Source organism: Lepeophtheirus salmonis, chromosome 6 (assembly GCF_016086655.4).
Source record: "Lepeophtheirus salmonis chromosome 6, UVic_Lsal_1.4, whole genome shotgun sequence".
NCBI lineage: Eukaryota > Metazoa > Arthropoda > Copepoda > Siphonostomatoida > Caligidae > Lepeophtheirus > Lepeophtheirus salmonis.
In genome coordinates this window covers 36625193-36645429 of record NC_052136.2, presented here as the reverse complement: position 1 = coordinate 36645429, position 20237 = coordinate 36625193, and the positions used below count along the sequence as shown (strand labels likewise).

General features: G+C 30.4%; 1 long non-coding RNA gene across 1 annotated transcript; it reads left to right on the top strand.

The window, feature by feature from the left end:
- The first annotated feature begins 1394 nt into the window (after window positions 1-1394).
- On the top strand, window positions 1395-2655 carry LOC139905747 (uncharacterized). The gene is made up of 3 exons (XR_011780780.1): window positions 1395-2085; window positions 2139-2277; window positions 2340-2655. It is a non-coding gene; the product is annotated as an uncharacterized lncRNA (long non-coding RNA).
- Window positions 2656-20237: the final 17582 nt, after the last annotated feature.

The window sequence follows — 20237 nt, the reverse complement described above, 5'->3', positions numbered from 1 at the left end:
TTTTATTTTGTAACACTAGTCTACAGTTTCCTTTTTGTACATGGTTCAATTTTGTATTTTTCATAGGCATAAATGTCTAAGGCAATTAATATATTCAGCTTTGTGTAAAAGTATAATATTGAATTTACATATTATTAGCTAATATTTTGCATAGGGTGCCAAATTGATTCGGATTGGTCCTGTTCGATTACATGGTTGATCACAATAACATATAAAGGAAATTTAAATACAAAAGACAAGAGTAGGGAGAAGCGTCAACCTTCATCCATTCCATATTTTTTTCAACTGGCTTTGCCTGAGTCCCAAAAATGAGTAACTGAATCTAAGTAACTCGAAGATGAAGCTATGAAATCGACTAGAATTATGAAGGTACTGAAAGACTCGGAACTGTGAATTATAGTTTAAGACAAATTCAAATGATTTGAATAATAAATCCTCCACGGCCTATAATAAAAATACACTGTATGAAATATTTTTAAATTCGACAATTCTACCGGTGCCACATTAAGAATTTTGAAATGAGAATATTATAGTATATGGCTATATTACTATGGCAAGCAACGCTAAACATTCATTTTTTTTTCTAGAATTATTGCTGCCAAATCTTCATCCAGGCTGCTTAAATATTCTCTGAAGACGTCGAAGTGATGGTAGTAGTACTCCACTGCTTTTAACCAAGTTCCTTATCTTGTTATAATTGGTGATGGAGGAAGGGGAATTTCGTACGAGGCAGTAAATACTCTCATTCTTCTTCCAGAATTCAAATACATCTTCTTCACATTAGAAATAAGTTCATTCGTTGGAAGAAACTTTTGTTAACCATATCTGCAACTCTATGTAATCTATGTTTTTCCAGGATATTTTTCAAAAAACTTGGAGAAATTGGGATGATCCAGAACATTTAAAGGGATGTTACACGACACGCCCAAATTGAATGATGAACCGTTTAATTCTCCTTGAATCTTGTGTTTCTTGAAGACTTTTAAGTTATTGATGTGATGGGAGATTTTGGAGTGACGGATTACTTGCCATAAAGAATGAGATGGGTACGAGAAACCGCAAAAATGGTAAGATATACTTTTATTTTACAAATCCCAATTCCACATATCAGTACCTCCATTGTTAGAAACATATGCAAAAAGGCAAGTTTTATTCGCTATGATGATGATGCACGTAAGAGGGCAGTGAGGGGAAGTTGCTTTGCTGATGATTGGTACAATACTGAGGAAAATTTGGTTAGAAGATGCAAGGGTACCAACGTGTTTTATTCCTTTTTTTTATATACTCTCTTTCAACCAATCAAATTCGTTCTTTTTCAACGATTCCAACAACCCTAATAATTCCACTCACTGACACACTGCTGATCCTAGGTTTGTTATAGACGGAGAATTAATAGGTAAGGGTGATAATTTTGGTAAGAATACAAAAGCGTGCGAGGAGAAGAGAAGAAATACTTATGGCATCATTGATTAAATAATATACATCTTCTTCTATTAAGCAAGAACGTTATAATTCCCGCCTTTATTATTCAATATTAATATAATAATATTAGATGGGGATAGTCGATAGAGAACTGAATAAAATGCCTAAAATAACGTCGCCTTCTGTCTGGATTTCTGAAAATGGAGGCCTAGGAATTTGGAAAATACTTACCAGATGAGAAACAGATGGTTTGTTGGATTTGTCGATATAAATGTGCCTTTAGTCCCCTGTCTAGAATTACACGCCACTCATTATCCTCATCTCATAACTAGAGTATGGATATTCATCTATAAAATCAATTTAACGATGAATACATCTAGTCAGACTTTAACTTTGATCTCACAACGATGCTTATTGCATGTACCTTATCCATTGATAATTATCTACGTTCAAAAAATTTATGGAGAAATACAAGGGTAAACATTTCCCTTCCCAAGGAACCATCATTAAATTAATAGAGGATGTTGGTACTGATCTCATTTATAGAAATACATATAAAAATGTTTTGAGTCATCCACACCAAATGACGATCAAGTTATCAGTAAAAAGTATAAAATATTTACTAATATCGAAATGGAACTCTGAATTTTGTACTATCTCACAGTAAGTATGCAATTTTTTTTTAAATCTAACGATAAAATATGATTCTATTTTAGCTAAACATATCAAGAATTATGATACACAACTCAGTAAAGGGCAAAAACAACTGCTTAAATGGTCACAACAACGGGGGTAGTAGCTTTGGATGGTTTGCAACTAGTTTGTCTGAGACTACTTACTTCGCTTAAGACTTGGGTATGATAATTAGGTTTTCCCATATTACATAGTCAATAAATATTACTTTTTTATCACTTAAGGCTTAGCTATGGTTGATGGGCTCCGAGAAATGGTGTTCAGAAAACTCATAAAAGGCAAAAAGAACTGTTTAAATGGTCACAACAACGAGGGTAGTTACATTGGGTGTTGCATTATAATTAAAAATTGTGTATATCCTTCATGATAATAGTATGTTGTTATATAAGCACACCTAAATAACGGGGAAAAATCTTTTTTGATGCTCTTAATAGGGAGTAATATCGCCGGACATTACTACATAATTAGCTTTTGCTCTAAATCTTTACGATGAATTTATTTCTAACATTTTTTTATTAATATATTTATTGTCTAATTTTATGATTTTGACATTTACTTTATTATTAATAATTAATTAGATCTCATCGGTAGAGATATATCTCATCAATTGTATATAGCAACTTATGAAGAAGATATTATCTTTTGATTAAACTCCATCCTGTGCACCTAAATTGACATATTTAACTGAATCGATGTTAAAACAAGAAAAATTTCTGGATCAATCTATTATTTCAATATGTATTTATAATCTATTATTATTAATAGTTATATGATTTTAATTGTTTAATTTTGTGATTTATCTTTAATTTTGTTTATTTTTTAGTATAAATATTTAATTCTCGCTTTTTAAACTTTGAACTTCAAATAGTTAGCTATTATTCTGAGAATAATTTATTTCATGGAGTGTGACGTTTTCAAATCTACTTAACGGATAAAAACGTCGAAGTCAATGTTATTTTGCTAATAAAACATTCGATAGAAAAATCATAATAAAGCAGGCAGATGATAATCACATCAGTATTTTAAACAATGATACCATATTCCTTGCACGCGTTTTTTCAATATATCAACTATATTAATAGGATATATAAGGATAAAAGAAGACTAAGTAATAGAATAACTAAAAGGTATGGAAGTAAGAACATGTGTATGTGATTAAAACCAGTAAACATTGAAAGAGCTTAAGGTGGTACAATTAGAACATGCAAATATAACAAGTTGTAATCACATCTCGTAGGTGAGTGAAGCTCACCAAAAGTATATACCCCCAAAAATATCGAATGGCTTTTTAAAACAAACTACATATGTATATAAACATTTAAGGAATAAATATTCACGATGAACAAGGTATGATGGTACTGCATTGCAATTATCAACAATTAAATAATTACAGAGTAGTTCGAATATTGAGATTTGAGAAATGCAAAGAAATAATGAAATGTTAGAAAAATGATAAGAAATGTATTATATAATAATACATTGGGTCAACAAAAAGCCACCCTAAAAATTGCGGCGCCCGGGGTGACCGCCCCCCATCCCCTAGTTACGCTACTGTATTTAGGACTGAAGGTTGCAGTCCCCCTCTAGTTCAGTTTCGGTCTGGTACAGTTCAGTCCTTAAACTTATAAAGCTATGTCACTCATGACGACACTCAACTTTATTTCTCCTTTTTTATCAGTTCTATTACTGACACTCCGTAGGACCCAAGGTCTTAAGACCGTCAGTCCCAAGGATTGATAGGATCGGTCTTAAAACTGGACTGGCCCAAATAAATAAGGAAAGACACAACACTACTTAGTATGTAAATAAATACCATTTGGCCTCCACATGGAACACATTTATAACTCTGCCTATGGATAAAAGTGTGTTTGCTCTTTTGTTTGAATAAATGTAAATAAGAACCGAATTAATTACCAAATCAGCACTTGAACAGATGAACATGAGAAAATATAAAGGTAACTGCATAATATGTATATAAAGTAATGCATCAATCTAATTCAAATTAGGTTTTACAAGTTATCCTATAATAATTTCAAATCAATAGCCTTGAACCCTTCAAGTCGACTTTAATAAGGATTATAATCATCAAAGTAATTATATTATTATTATCATTATTATTCAATCACATAGAGATGAAATGCAATAATATATAAGACAAAAAAACAAACAAAAAAAGTCAGACCGTCCTTCAGAGCGGAATATAACTCATTAAATAAAAGCATATGAAAAACAAATATTTAGAATGAATACAAGATATTTCTTTGCCCTCCGTGTTGTACACACATGTATGTATATCATGGCGTTATCTTGCTAACACAAAAATACCCTAAGCATTTTATTGACAGCTGTCGATTCCCTATTCTCCCTTAATACTTAGTGGCTATTTCATAATTTATTCTCTTTGATAAATACACAAAGTAATAAGTTATTCTATACATATGTTTCGTTTCCAAAAGAACAGGGATACAATTTCTTCCTGATCCCTCGTCGTTTATATAATATATATATTGGCCATTTTACTATTTCTATGAAGAAATTTAGGCTATTTCTTCATTGAAATAATATAATAACTACTCTTTTAGTCACATATTACTAAGCATATTATAATATAGTATCGAATAAAATACTATGTAGATTGTAATAATATGTAATTTATTTTAAAAGTGGTTAAGAAATAATATGACAGTGATGGTCTGCAAGTATATAAGAAATGAATAACAGTTGGTATGATTGACTGATTCGGCTAACTACTAGATGATTTTGGATCTTGTTTCGGCTTCTATTTGGAGGAAAGGTTGCGTGATACAATAAAGATAACGACGTTATATGTACAATGTACATCAATAGTGCTAATCATTGTAATGGAAGGATAAATGCATACTAGACATACATAGTAGGGTGGCTTGTATTTCGAACTTTTTTCGAATTTCGATTTTGGAGTGTGTAGAAAAGTTATCATGAGGTAAAAAAATAACCTACGAGAAAAATGAACGTTTTTTATATGTTATTATATGTTTTTCTAATGTTATTATATATAGATTTTTCTGGTTTCACTGAAAATCATTTTAGGGTAATGAATGATGTTAATGATCCCTAAATACAGGAATGTAACAATGAAAGATAGTTTAAAAACCTAAATAGCGTTAATAAATAAGGAATCAATGGAAAAAAATTAATTTAAATTACTACATTTTTTCCTTTTGATGTAATAGATTTACCCAAAGAAATGCCCCTAATGACGTCATTATAAAGAGAAAGAGAGTTACTCAATAAATTTAATGTGTTTGTTCAACAATTTCCTTGTTGCCCTATTTCGAAATAATTTCATCTAATTACCTTTTTTTAACGAAAAAGATCAATTCAAATTTTTGTCACTTGTTCCCTATGATGTCATTTATTACATCTTGACCTATTATTCCGGTCTACAGAATTTCACGACTACTTTTTTTATCCACTCTTAACCTCCACTGCCAGAAGGGAAAGGAAAAATTTGAACAAACAAACATATGGTAGCTAAACTTCTGTATTTATTTTGTTGCCAACTGTTAATTATTATTTAGAGACTAGTTATTATTAATATAATCATTGAATTGATAATTTTATCAAAATAAGTATTAACGACAGAATATAATATGATACAAAGTCTAATCCCTTGATTGATATAAATTAATATAAAAATCCAAATTCTATCCATCCACCTTTTTAGAGTTCAATATAGGTAGCTGAATTAAATCGTACAAGAATCAACACATGAAAGTTAAGGAAATCGGCTAAATGGAAAATACATTAATCTTTGTTTATTTAAAGAAGCGAGTCGTATTTTAAGCTGAAACTCCATTCCCAACGAGGGTATACGTGGTTTTAGGTCTTATCCCCAAAGGGGCCACGTGGTTTATGAATTTTAACATATATAAAAGGTCATTCTTCTACAACAGTCATCTCCAGCCTTTTTATGACTGGAGAACCCTATATGTAATTCGAATATTTTGGTTTAAGATTGCTTTAATTCAAACTTTTCTTTAGAAAAGTAATTTAATAATTACCTTTTTTACATAGGTCCTTTCTTTATGAAAAAATAATAACCATGCGGATACCTAGGTGATGAACTACAAAGCCACAGTTTGTAATCACAGCCCTTCAATGCCATCTCATCTCGATCTAATTTCAAACTTTGGCTTAGACGTGTGAACTAAAGATGAAACAATTTTTTTTTTTGCAATAGTAATTTTTTTAGCATACGAAAACTTTTCCGCACTAGCCTTAATAAAAATTCGATAAAATAGGAAAAACAAACTACCCTAATAAATAGGTATTGTTTTAGTAATAATGAACTCAATCAATATTTCCAAGTGTGAATATTATGTACCTATAATCTACATTGTAGTCTAGGATTGCAAGTTTACAAATAATAAATAATATATTTGTAACAATGTATTTTGTTAAATGTTTATAAAGGTAAATGATTTCTATGGGTTTTTTTCTTTCAGTAGACATACAAACAACTATTGAACCTTGATGAACAATTAAAAGACCATTTCATAAACTAAACATTTGAAATTTTTTCATTTTTTAACGCAATTTTATTGTAGCTGTGAATAATCGTTTCCTGCAAAAATGATTTTATATGGGTCCAATGTTTGTCAAATTCCATCAAAATTTTTTGATTGACAGAATTAAATTAAATGCACATAATACAAGGTTTGTTATTTTTAATTTTTTAAATCATTTGTTCACATTAAATACTACATTTTTTTGAATTCGTGTAATTGACTAAATTGTTCGCTTTTTTAATGTATTTTCGTTTTGTTTCAACCAATTTAATAAAAAATGGTCGCAATAATAGTAAATAGACAAATTTCTGACATCTTTAAATATGGGGTTTATTTAATCTAATAAAATATAAATTTATTTTTGCATAGAGTAAAGATTGAGATTAAATTATTATTATTAAGGTACTGTAATTTTAAATTCGTTGTTATCTTTGAAACATTTCATATATACCTGTGAAAAAAATATGTATATCGAGAGATATAGAAGTACTTCATAAAATAAATTAAAAAAACCAATAGGATTCTAAAAGATATAAAAAAAATAGGGATATGAGATAATTTATTTTAAATATATTCTTATGAACGATTTAAAACTGTAATTTTTGTCATTTATAAACGATTTTTTGACCAATGAACAATTATTACATTTGAACGATTATCAACAAGTATGCTTAATAGTATAGTTCAAGCTCCGTGCACTGGTTTTGAAAGATGCGGGATGGGGGGGGGACAATTTTTTTGTTGCAATTTGATAACTGTAAATTCTCTAAAAGTGACCCTATTGTGAGGCCCCTGTTGTCCGTGGTGGGAAATATTCCTTATAGTGCAAGTCCAAGTCAAGTCTTAAGTCTTTGCTTACAATTCCAAGTCATCGAGTACCAGTTTGAGTCCTTGTATAATATATATGCTCATCTAGTTCATTTTGAGTCCTTCAATTTCATTCGAGTTTTGTCAAGTCCATAAATCTGACTTGAATTGAGATTTTCCCGGCTAAAAGATACTTTAAATAGTAAGAAAAAGTCATCCACATCTTGAGATATACCTCTTTCTCCAACGGGATATGTAAGTGTATTTACAAATTAAAGGGAAAATTAATGTGGGGTGGATTAAAACCTTACATTTCTATAGGACGTATAAATACGCGAATCGAAGGATTGGGCCTTGGATCATCAAACATGCATGCTATGTGGAAAGTGCTGGATTTCTCTTGGTTTACAAGATGGAGGAAAAACAGGGATTACTGGGCTTTGGTGATCAAGAGTGAGTTCAAGAAAGAAAGAAAAAAAAATGGTTTTGGCCAATTGTCCTAGAACCCTATCATACAGTGGGAGCATACAACAGTTGATGTGATCTTACACGACACTAGTGCCCTCTAGCAATCTTTAATTATCTATGATGCTAACATATGTTAGCTATATACGAGTATTTATATATTTTATTTAATATATGGTATAGTCAGTAGTTTTTCAATAAATTACATTTGTATGCAATCTGTCAAATGTTACAGCTGCTCTGTTGCTCTTTAAAATATGGACTCGAGTCCAAGTCGAGTCGAAATGATAAAATTCAAGTTCCGACCTCTGGTAATGCACAGGTTTGATTATATTTTCTAGCCTTTTTATACTTTCTGGCGTAATTAAGCGCTTAAGGCAGTCTAAAGAAAAACAGGGTAACAATTTGTTCATGCACATTAAAAGGCAAATACTCCATGAAGACTTCACGCTCCTCTTGTATTCTTCCATAGGCGGGTTCCTACTTCTCTAAATCTGCAATCAAAATGGATACTCACACTGTCTTTAATATAATGAAATGCTGTCAATACCGGCTGTAATGTATATTAGTACTTGAAAATATACCTTTTCCGGGTTTCCAATAAAAAGTGTGGATTAGCCTCCTAAAACCGACACTAACTGAGGCCTTATAATAGGGTGCATCACTGTGTTTGCATAGATTGTAGTGACCTGAGGCCGGTCAGTGATGGATCAAATGCTGGAATGAGAATCATTCATGTTTATAACTTTATCACCAATGACCCTTTGTAACCAAAATCTAAGAAAATAAAAAATCATAGAATATTAATTTAGTTCACTATAATCTTATTAAAAAGTTTGCCTTAGTAGTTCCTCAAGGTTATAGTCTGTTGTGTTACATTATTTGATTTTATTCGAAGCCAAAGAAAAAATCATTAAAAAAAAGCTACGTGTATAACCCTTATAAACTTTTATTTTTATTGGTATTTTAACTAATCAATTGGTTTTATCGACAGATATCCAATGAGGTAAAATATATGTCTTCGAATAGGTAAGCACTTTCCTTCGATTGGACAAACCATAGTAAGATATTTTGTATAAATAAAAGTATATATTTTTTGACGTGTTAACATAAAAGCAGGCCAGAATTGTTTTCGTGAAAATTAGCTAAAGCTAAAGTAACCGACTAAGTTATGTTTTTTTATATTATATTAAAATATTTTGGATTCGTTAGGTGGAAGCCGCAGTTTTTGAGTGCTTAAATAAGCAACATTAAATATAGAAATATATTGTCTTTGATTTAAAAAAAATCCGACTTCTAAGGCCCTCAAATTTTTATGAAGAAACATCATGAAAAGGCTGAAAGCCTTATATAAAGTTCAAATGCCCACAGTTATATTACTCATAAATACATAATAACCATTTAATTTTAATGGATCAAAGTGAAAATTAATATATGGTAATTACAACGACCAATAGGTTCTTTAAATAATGCATTTTAAGACGAAAAAAGTGCAACATGTACATGCATAGGAACTTATACACAATATACATATATATATGTATATAATAAATACTAATTTGTTTAAGTAATTATATAATTGTGTTGATAACTATTGCCAAATGATGAAAGCTAGCTACGCCCCTGCCTGCAGTAAGTAATCTGTGTTTAATGAGAAAGTATTAACGGGGGGAAGGAGCTGAAGTGAGAATATATTGTTTCTTTGATAACATATATTTTCAATAGATCAATCAATTACTTTTTCAATTCCTTACGACGTGGATTTGAGAATTATATTAATTCAATTGTCTCTCCCATTTTATAACTGTTCTACTCTAAAAGTGAGTCCTTAGTTAGTCAAAACAAAGGAAGGGGGGGAAAACAAAAACTTTGTTTTCCGTGTATAAAATATTTATTGCATTGACGTATCAATTTTATGCCCTTAAACCAATTTGACAAAATGCAATTTCTTGTTTTTATTTGAAGAATGTACACTATGCATACCTTTTAATCAAATAATAATTCCCTGTTTGATATTTTTAAGGAAAATAAATTGTAGGGCAGGAGCGTCCACAGGTTATATTTTTGATTTTTTGAATTTTTTTTGAAAAATTACTTTTTTTTCACAAAAAAATTCCAAAATTAATTTAATATATTTTTTTTTTTGGAAAAAATATCAAAAATCCATTGTTATTCACAAAAAATTTAAAAAAGTAAATTTTTTTCCATAACCCAAAAACTATTTACGAAAAATTAAATTTTGTAATATAAAAAAATTTCAAAATTAAATTTTGTAATATAAAAAAATTTCGAAATTAAATTTTGTAATATAAAAAAATTTCAAAATTAAATTTAAAATATTACATTTTCTTGTAAAAAGCAAAAATTTCTTAATTTGGGAGGTCTAGAGCACCTCCAGCCCAACCCCTGTGGACACTTCTGTAGGATCATGGAATTTATTGGACAATAACGAAGTACAATGAAGGTCCCTTCAACGCTACACTTCTACACTAGGGAGTCATAGAATAACTGAATGCATGTCAAAAGGAAATAATTTAAAACATTACACATGGAATAACCCAATTATGGTAATTAATTGCTGCTTACAATGACTGGTGTCAGGAGCATAGAGTGAAGGGGGTTGAGAGATAAATAAAGTTGTAAATAATAATCATTTTCGGTATTTAAAAAAATAAGAAGCTGAAAATCAACATGATAACCAAAGCAATTTATGGATAGTTTGAGAGGAAAGAAGCGTAGCTGTCATGATATTTAATGAAATTGACTGCGGACAAGAAAGGAATGAACACATTGTATCAAATAAATACAAAGTAGGGGCGGGGCGTCTGCAAAGGGCAAGGTGGAGGGGCTGGAACCCCACTCCCATAATAACGAATGTTTACTTTTTACAAGAAAATTTAATATTTTAAGTTTCATTTTTGAATTTTTCATTATTACAAAATGTAACTTTTTGCAAATAGTTTTTGGATTTTGGAATTTTTTTTCCAAAACTATAATAATTGAAATTGAAGTTTTGATTTTTTTTGTGAATAGCTGTGTTTTTTTTAATGTTTTTCTCAAAGTTTAATTTTCTGCAAACGGTTGTGAATTTAAAATTTTTTTTTGGAAAAAAATTTAATTTTTGAAATTTTGTTTTAGAATTTCTTTTGCCAAAAAATTTATTATTTAAAATTTAGTTTTTGAGTTTTTTTTCCACAAAAATTTGGTTTTTCAAATTTTTTAAATTTATTAATATAGTTTCTTTTTTTTTGTAAACAACTGTGGATTTTGAAATTTTTTGAGCAACTTTGGATTTTTTTCCAAAAACAACAATTTTTTTATGAATAGCTATGGATTTTGAATTTTTTTATGAATAGCTATGGATTTTGAATTTTTTTATGAATAGCTATGGATTTTGAATTTTTTTATGAATAGCTATGGATTTTGAATTTTTTTATGAATAGCTATGGATTTTGAATTTTTTTTCAAAAAGATTAAAAAACCACGCCTCCCCCCTCCCCTCCTGCAAACACCCTTGTATAAGCAGGAATTACTCATCAATTCTACTCTGAGTCTAACACTTTTACTGGTGATGCTAATTGGGAGCATTTTCGGCATGTTAAAGAAAAAACAAATTTTTCGTGTAACTCCTGTATTTTACACGCACACATAAATGTTCAATCCGGTTTCGTACATAATTATATATAGAGGAGAAGGAAATTAAAGAATTTAATTATAATGATAACAGCTTAGGAAAAGAAAATTCACTTTTCTGTTCGCCAACTTAAAAAAAAAAAAAAAAAAAAAAAAAAAAATCTATATTTATCTATAAAAGTAATTCTACCCTGGTTTCTATGTTAAAAAGAGAAAGGTAGTTTATAAATTAGTTGATTTATATTTTTTAAATACTAGCAGTAGTATCCGGCATAGCCCGAAGTAATTCGGCGTTGTCTAAATGACAAATTTTGCTGAAATAATATAGGAGATAACTCCCCAAATCCTTTTATTACTTTCTGTTTTTGATGAAAAGGCTCACGCATGCTTATATCAATTTCATATTCGTTCGTTCCTCAAGAATAAAAGAAAAGAAATAAGATTTTGATAAAAAAAAATATGACTGGGATGACTAATAATAAATTAGTTACTCAAGTGTTCATGCACAAAAACAAACAAATCAATGCTGTATATTCGATGCTCCATGTACATGTGTCCAATATTTCATTAATACGTCAACATTAGTATTTCATATATCAAATATAAGTATATGATATACATCAGGGATTACTATATACAACGCACCCTGTACGCACGTTCAATACTACATAGACATACTACATGAAGACGTTAGCATTAATTAATGAATACGACCACATTGTTATTCCTTAAATAAAAAAATGTTTGGAATACATCAGGGTGCACTAAATAGAGTATACTCCGTGACTGTTTTTCATACAGAATGACAAACTTACTTTATTTATATAGATTACTATGATCTGAACAATCGTCAATTTATGGGTCTGAATTAAATCCCAACATACAAATTCAAATTTTATTACGTAAAGTCAAATATTTTCCTTCGATATAAATCATTTTTTTAATAAACTTATTGGAAGGAAGGAAACTGGGTTTTAGTATTTATATTTAGTTTAAGAAGTATGCACCTTATAACCTTTTCTATTCGGTGGAAATTAGAGGAGTATATGTGTAATGTATTAGTGTTTTCTTCCCCTTGTTCTCTTCTCTTATTTTCTTGTATAAATGTATATATCTATGCGTATAGAAAAGTCTTTTACCTCGTTTTAAGTATAAATAGTCGTGTATTTTATGTATGTATCGGAGTAGGATATTACATTAAAATAATATAGATGTTCCTATAAACAAGCCTTGTCCTTATTCCTCCACACCATTCCTTCTCCTCATTTCTCTCGGTCATCCTGGATTCCTTGGTATAAACAGTTTGGTTTCTCCTCACCTTCGTCAAGACACAACATTGGCGACGAGGATGGGATCAGGATCACGTGACCTCCCTACCGTGGGATTGTCGGCGATGCTAGCCCTGCTGGAGTTGGGTAGCCCTTTTTCGTCGACAGGGAGACCGCTCGTTCGTCTACGGAAGGCGGATCAATACGGGCTGTGCCTCAGTATGGGCCTCGTGGAGGAAGGAAGAGAACCATCGTCACTTTCAAAAAGTGAAGTGTGTGTCCGTGTCAGGGACCACATAATTCAAAGTGGATTTCATCCTATGAAGTTCTGGTTCTCCGATGTTCCTACTCTCCCGTTCACCTCATTGGGGTATGAATGTGCAACGGGTTCTCCTCTGGATCATCCAGACTTGGATGAGGGTATATCGAGTGAGATTGATATGTCTCCCGGGACGAACAGGGTGCTAGTGTCCCTAAAACTTCTATAAGGGTGAACGATATGTCTCCCAGGGACGAGCAGGGTGCTCGTATCCCAAAAACCACAATAAGGGGGAACGATATTTCTCCCAGGAACGAGCAGTGTGCTCACGTTCCTAAAATCTCTATGAGGAGTAGTGTTCTCCTTTCTCCAGTGCGCGTGCTGAGAGCACAGCACGTCTATGGAGATAAATTTTATTTATACAAGAGCAAATGGTTTGTCCGCCCCTGGTTATGGATGGAGCGGATCAATAAGCTTCTATTCATGAAGCGGAACCTATTTAAGTACCGGCATGGATTTGGTGCTTGGGGGATGGTGTAATGTATTAGTGTTTTCTTCCCCCCTGTTCTCTTCTCTTATTTTCTTGTATATATGTGGGTAAAGTACAGTCTTTTACCTCGTTTTAAGTATAAGTAGTCGTGTATTTTATGTATGTATCAGTGTGGGTTTTTGTTTAACTAATAATATAGATGTTCTTATAAATAACCGTTGTTTTATTCCTCCACGCCTTTCCTTCTCCTCACTTCTCTCGGTCGTCCTGGATCTCTCCACCTTATAAAGAGTTTCCATCTCCTCCACCTTCGTCAAGACGCAACAATATGAGACGAGGATGGGAGTTTGAGGTTCCAAGGCCTTTTAACAATATAAATATGCTACATTGCTCCCGGTGTTATGCCACAAACTTAAAAATTTACACTATTTTTGTTTAGCAGGCGACTTTTCCACTACTTTTTTTCGTTAATGTGTCTTCTGAACGTTGATTGGTTAAACTAGGGGGGGGGGCGTATATTTGCCAATAAATAAATATCCAAATGCTTTTTTATAGTTGTATAAAATATGACCTGTTGTATCTTTTACAACAAACACAAATCCTACTCCAGATCTAGTACGAACATAGGCAGGAATGACTCTGATATCGATCCTCAATTCTACTCTGAGCCCAACGAGAACTTACACTAACAACTCTCAGAGAAATCCTCAGTGTGACTTTCCATCATTTATGACCAGTTTTGGAAAATAAGAAACTTTGTTTGGATCACCAAATAGATAAAATTATTGCACGCGTTCTTGGGCATTTTATAAAACTTTAAAAATTGCAACATTGATGTTCCGGGACGAGTATTATCTGAACACATTCCTATAACTGGAAAACATATATAAGATATGCACCGATTGGTGTCGTCTTATAAATTAATCTGGACCTGATTAAATCCAATAGAATGCTTTTAAGTCATTATTTACCAAAGAGGATTGCTCATTATTAATCCAATTGAAGGGACTCGGTACATAAATACCTGATCCCTTTATTCTTTATAATCAAAGATGATAACATGAGTAAAGTATATTTGAATAAATATGTACATATATGCATGAAGATGGAATTTTCATTTGATTGAAATAATCTTTTGATCAAAATTAATTCCTAATTGGTTTGGAAAATGATTGAGATCAAAACATGTAAAGATTATTATTTAAGTTTCCAATAACACTTTATATCAAAATATCTCATTCATTCTTATAGTGAAGCAATTTGACTTCTAGAAATATTTACTTGTACCTACTTACGTTATCTTTTATAAGCAGAAAGAAATGATTTAATATTCTTCTGATTCTGTAACTTTTTAATGAAAATCCCTAATTAATTAGCATTGTATAGCACATTAAAAAGTTCGAATGTCCAAAATTAATTTGTTCGTAAAAACGTAATGACTCAATATCAGTAATATATTAATAATAATGCCAATTGATCAATTAATTATAGCATGTACAATCTGTGAGTATAAGTTATAACTCCTAGAAAACTGTAACTTCTATACAACATGTATATATATAAATGTATACTTACAATAATTATGATCAATATCACGCCATTAACTTTATTGTAACACACAACCTTTGCTTCTAAAGTAATCAGAAAAAAGGTCCAAAATCTGTGGGTAGTTATCCAATTGGAATGGGATTTGTTATTCAATACTTAATTGTTAAAAATTGTTCACAGCTTAACAAAAACCCATTTTAATACAACCAATCAAGGTTCAGTATACTGTTTAGGAGAAAAGAAACAGAAACACTCACAGCTGAGAACAAAATACAATGGCGTTTGCATGATTATATACATATTTTTTTTTTTTGTAGGGAAGGCTTGGTTTTTGGAATTTCTTAAAAAAAGAAAAATATATATATTTAATTTTTTTTTTTTTAAATTGCAAAAATTAAATATTTTGAAAAAAATTCAAATATTAAATTTTTTCGAAAGAAATTTCAAATATTAAATTTTCAGGATAAAAAGTTTAAACAATCCAAAGCTATTAAATTTTTTTTTTCAAAAGTCCATAGCTGTTCACAGATTTTTATTCAAGAATCAATAACCATTAAAAAAAAAAAGAAAAAAAAATCCAAAAAGATTTCGAATATTACTTTTTGCTCTATTTTTTAAGAAAATACATTTTTATCCCTATTTTCGTGTAAAATTTATAGTCCTGACAAAAAAAAATTAAAAAAAAACCCCTTAATTATTGGAAGGGCTTCAGACACCCCACAAAGTCAGCCAAATCGCTACCATCGACTGAGCTCCAACTGGCGCTTGTGGAAAAGGAATGCTCCCGCTTCCAGAACCGTATCGAGGCTGTGATTGAGGCTGAAGGTGGCTACATTGAATAGATATCACCTCTATTACATTATGAAGGTACCCATATTTGATTTTTCAATAAAAGTTTTAAACTAAAGTACCCAGTATACATACTTATAGTCTCCCTAATAATTCTAAAAAAATAACTAATTGTAAAAATCTTGGATAGGGAAACTGTTTGTCGTATTATACTCATCATTTTTCTACCTCCAAACGCTTTTTCATTTTCATAAACAGTCCATCACTATTAAAATAAACCTACCATTAAAATTATAGACCCTACTTTTTTTTGTCAGTGTAGGAAACTTAAATAAAAAACGGCAAATGAATCAAATACTTATTTTCTCAACTGAATAATAAAATAACTATGAGAGGGATACGTTCTTGAAAGGTTTCAGTCCATTTATTTATTGGTCTCATTTTAACATCAAGTAATACACAATTTTTCTTCATATTAATGTAAAAATGGTTTTTATTCTAATAAAACTTGATTATTTATACCACCAAAATGGTCCTGATCAACAATGCTAACGTCAAATGAAAATGCTCTTTTTCCCAAAAAAAGTAGCTTTTAAAATTCATGTTAGGGAAATAAATATATTGTTACTTTTTCTAGAGACTCAAAAGTAGTGATGAACAAGTTAACTTATCTATTTAACTAGTTAAGTTAAAGTTGATCATTATTTTATTTTTTTATAACTAGTTGAATTAAAGCTAATTTCAATTTCTATAAAAATTAACTAGTTAAGTTAAAGTTAATTTTGAGTGTTTTCTGAACTAGTTAAGTTTAACTTAATTAACTTTAGAGTAATTTAAGTTAAATTAACTCACTCAACCTTGGTCAGCTAAAAATTAATTTCGATATTAAAAAATAACTATTTAAGTTAGTCTATTGAGAGATTTATTAAGGCTTTAAAATAAAGATTATTGTGTCGGTCTCTCTGGCTGAAATTTTTTTCCACTTCCAATTGAATGATCAAGAAAAAAATACCGATTCAAGTTACTACTAAAATGGAATTTAAAGACAGCTAAAATTTTAGATTTTTAGTTTCTATCTAATTTTAAACTATATGTAAAATTATAAAATTATTGGAGATAATATAAAAACGACATTTTCTACGACACTGATAAGATATACTTTTTATCGATTTGATGTGGAATGACCTAGTTGAATAGTTTAACTAAATCATCGGAGAACTTACAGTTACGTAAAGACAGTTCTTTAGTATTTCACTTTTACTAATTAACTTAATCAAATTAAGTTAAAGTTAAGGTAATGCACTTTAAAAAATTAATAAGTTAAGTTAAAGTTAATTTTGATAAATTAACTATTAAAGTTAAAATAACGCTGTTTCAATAATAACTAGTTAATTTAAAAGTTAATTAACTTAACTTATTAACTTATTTAAGTTAAGTTAAGTTGCATTAACTTGCCCAACTCTTCTCAAAAGTATTATAGAAATATATAAACTCAATGATAGTAATTTATATGGTTATATGGTATCTTTGTATAGATACTAAAAAACTTACGTAATTTGATTCAATCAATATAAAAAACTGAATTCTTCATGAAAATCTAAGTTTATCCCATTCTAATTAATTAAATTTAACTATATTGCTCTACAATCTGTGCATAAAAAGTTTCATAGAAATTTTTACTTAGATTTATTTATCAATTTACAGCCTCCTTGAAATATTTAGCATAAGGAGGGGTGGCATCTAGTTTCGAGACTTGGTGTAGTAGCGATTTTTTCCGGTTCAGCCTTAAACTATTTTTTTCTAGACGGATTTTTTGGTCCAGGCTGGGGTCTCAGATCGTGGACCGATATTTTTCCAACTCATTTTATGAACATATTTGTTTGGTCTCTATCCATGCTCAGATTTCTTGTCGGTCTCATATTATGAGAGATCCAATTTCTATTTTTTCTAGATCCACCGTTATTGATGTTTTCATTACATTAAACAAAGATCTTACCTATATTATAAATTACATTGAAAATCTATAAAGTACACTAAATATTCTAAAAAAAATATCGTACTCATATTCAAAATAATTCAGAATCTATCCATCCATATAAGGGTCATACATTTAAGACGCTCAGTCGACAGGGGGGAGGGGGATACCTGTTTGAAGATTTTTTAGGATGGGAGGGGAGGGAATATGGGATATTTCGGAGTCCCCTATATTGAGAACCCCAATACATAGGAAAAAAGAGCACATGCTGTTTTTCCTTTTCTAATCCCCAAACTCTACAAAAATGACATCCACAAAAACTATCTCTACACAAGTGATGGATGGGTTGACATTTAGGCAGCAGACTGGGTAGTCTTAAATCCTTATTTTTAACCCGTAGTTCTAACAAATATCATCTCATTCAACACGTAGTTGTTATGTGCTTTTTTTTTTACATATTTGTTGTCTATAAAGTAGTATGCCCATTCCTGGCTTTCAAGTATCATGTAATAAACTAGAAGCTTATGCAGATCCACACTTTTTCATGCTTTTATGCCACATATTTAATTATACACTTATTTTTCAAAACTTAGAAAAAGTAACCTTGAACTTGGGCCTTTACTGTGAAACTTAAATTGAAAGTAACACCGTTGTTAAGATAAGTTGTTATATCAATTATATAAACGTTATATTTATAAACATTACGTCACTCTAAAAAAAAAATAATAAATAAATATGGTAAAATTTTTATGGGGAACTTTGTAAATAAAAATCCAAATGTCAATTATTGTTGATTCATCGAATTAAAAGGTATTTAATAAGTATGTGGGGCAAGAAATAATTAAAAATAATGTGTTTTCGTTAAATTTTGTATGGTTGTCAGACTAAATATAATGTTGCAGATAGGATTAGAGAATTCAAAAGATGCTTGACGCACAGTCTCTACAAAAACCAACTTCCACATCACTTACACTAACTAAAATTGTTTCATTTATACAAATAAATTGGCGGTGAACACAAAAAAAATAAATGAAGATTTCTGCACTCAAACGAGTCGGATTGTCCAGAAATGAAATTAATGATCAGACTAGATCCTGTTGGAGAACAGTCTACATTGTTTGTAAGAGCCTGAAGATCAGGGACGAAATCGTCACGAGCAAGTAAGCTTAAGTTAAGCTAAACTGTTCTAATCCTTAATATTAGGACAAAGGAGTCCTGACCTCCAAAGAGGGCTGGCTTTAGCCTGAACTGGAAATGTGGCAAAGGTCAATGTGGGCCACTTTTATTTCTTTCCTTTTTCTAAAAATGATTTTTTTTTCAATATTTTCATTATTAAAGAAAAAATATCTTGGATTGCCTTTTTTAATAATTTTTATGCATATTTATATAATAAAACGAAAAGAGTGTTTTTTTTTTAAATCAGTGTTCTGAACGTTGATTGGTTAAATGCGAAACATATCTTGTGAAGCTGTGAACAATTCCTAACAGTTATTGAATAAAAAATCCATAGTTTGGAAGAAATTGCTATCAGCCAACATACTTTTTTCTGTTTCTTTTCCCATAAAAAGCTCTGAGAAACAATAATTTCCCGCGTGTTAGTTCTTTTTGTTTTGTAGTTGAGAATTAAATCATTTTTTTTATTTTTTGAAGCTTTGATTATCATTATTACATTCTTGTAGCTCAGAAGCAGGGTTGGTTTCGGGTATTTTTTTTGGTGAACAGGTAATTGCAGGTAATAAATCTTTGGACCCGAGTAAATTCAGGTAATAATTCGAGTAGATAAAGAGTGTCATTGATACTCGAGTATTTTTTATTACCCGCGGGTAATCAATGAGGAGAAAGTATTTTATCATTTATCTTGTTATATATTTTGTAGCTATTTAATCATAAAATCATGAAACAATAATGAAAAATAATAATAACATTAAGCTTAATGAAGTAGTCGTATTGCGTTTGTGCATTGTCTTGTCAATGTTACAATTGACTTAACTTTATTCCTATGGTCATCCAAGGCTTATTCTTCATCCTCTCATGAGCTACCAAATCAAAAGAGTGGGAAAAGCAGCTGACATGCTTGATGTTGGTATTTTTAACAGCCCGAATCATTATATGTGCATTGTCTGTTGTAATAACAATATCTTTTTCCTTAATGGATAGCATGTGGATAGTATTTTCAATGAAAGATTGAGCATTATGTGCATTATGGGGTCATTAATGAATGGCAAGCAAGGCATCTCTGCTGAAAATAAGAAGGGCTTTGATCTGGGTTGAGCATACGATTGATGAAATACGCGGTCAAAATAATATAGGCGGTATTGTTACAGGAATTCCAAATATC